The sequence below is a fragment of the Limulus polyphemus genome, unplaced genomic scaffold, assembly GCF_000517525.1.
Source record: "Limulus polyphemus unplaced genomic scaffold, Limulus_polyphemus-2.1.2 Scaffold13475, whole genome shotgun sequence".
Classification (NCBI taxonomy): Eukaryota; Metazoa; Arthropoda; class Merostomata; order Xiphosura; family Limulidae; genus Limulus; species Limulus polyphemus.
In genome coordinates, this window is record NW_013679085.1 from 7757 (window position 1) to 9300 (window position 1544).

A 1544-nucleotide genomic window follows, 5' to 3' on the forward strand; every position below is an offset into this window, starting at 1 on the left:
GTGGATACACTTGTTTTCCATAGTTACTCATTATGGATACACTTGTCTTCCACTGTTCCTCATTGTGGATACACTTGTTTTCCATAGTTACTCATTATGGATACACTTGTCTTCCACTGTTCCTCATTGTGGATACACTTGTTTTCCATAGTTACTCATTATGGATACACTTGTCTTCCACTGTTCCTCATTGTGGATACACTTGTCTTCCACTGTTTATCATTGTTTATACACTTGTTTTGCACATATTGCATCATGCTTTGCCACTTCCAAATTTTGCACCTTTGAAACTTTTTTCTTATTACCAGTTTCTCCATGAGTTAGAAAGTTACTACTTTCTACAAACAAGTATTTCTATACGTACAAGATTGTCTACAAGTGTCAGTTCCAAGCCAGGTCACATCTTCCCTCTACCAAGTTACAGATTTGGAACACGCTACTGCCAGTGTAACTTGTATATATATTTATGACTTTTTTCCTTAATGTTTTTGACAGATAACATCTTCAATATTACCTTCTATTGCTAAAAGTTTTTCCTTTACCAAGTTACAGATTTGAAACATATACCACCAGTGTGATCTGTATAACATGATTGCGTACTCATTGTTTTTGACAGATAACATCTCCAATACCACCTTCTATTGCTAAAAGTTTTACCAAGTTACAGATTTGAAACATATACCACCAGTGTGATCTGCGTACTCATTGTTTTTGAGAGATAACATCTCCGATATTACCATCAGCTGCTAAAACCACATTCGCACCCCATTTTATTTCTGTTTATTATACAGCTTAACTTTAGATGCAAGAACCATCTGATCCAATTCACATTTATCCTAACTTGAGTTTCTGACATGTTCTTTGTTGATAGTGATATTCAGGTTATTTTTTCAGATAAATTCTTTTTATCAGGAATGTTTAAAGGAATTGGAACGAGATATGGAGCTTTCTTTTGCCATTCAGCGGAGCGTTGGGAAGTTTTGCGGGATATGTATGGAATCTGTGTTAGATAAACAACCACGAGACGAAAGGCTGTTTGGAATCTTGCAAAACTGTAATCATGTTTTCTGCCTCAGTTGTATTCGTAAGTGGAGAAGCACCAAACAGTTCTCATCTAAACATATCAGGTTTGGATATTTCTTAAGGGTGGATCTTTAGTCAGGGTTGTACTTATTGATATTAATCATATACTTTGACTGTGTGTTCTCATAGTTAGTATGTAATATTGTGCTGAAGTGATTTTTTTAAAAGAATAAAGTTTGGCTTTGTATCTTTAAAGTGCCTCTACTGCTTAGTGAACAAAATTCAGTTGCGATAATAATATGTAAATACTGGTAATGAATGTTTTAGCGGCTGTTCCATTAATTGATATTGTTACGTTTGGTTATTATGTACAGAGCTTGTCCAGAGTGTAGAGTTCCATCAGATTTTGTAACACCAAGCCAATATTGGGTGGAGGACGAGGAAGAGAAAAAGAAAATAATTGAAAATTACAAACAGGCCATGAGGTAGGTTACTATGTTTATAGGAAGTTCCAGTAAACA

The 1544-nt window shown here is 34.9% G+C and overlaps 1 pseudogene; it reads left to right on the forward strand.

Moving 5' to 3' along the window:
- The window catches only part of LOC106477225, an 8865-nt pseudogene extending 7357 nt beyond the window's left edge, over positions 1-1508 (forward strand).
- Positions 1509-1544: the final 36 nt, after the last annotated feature.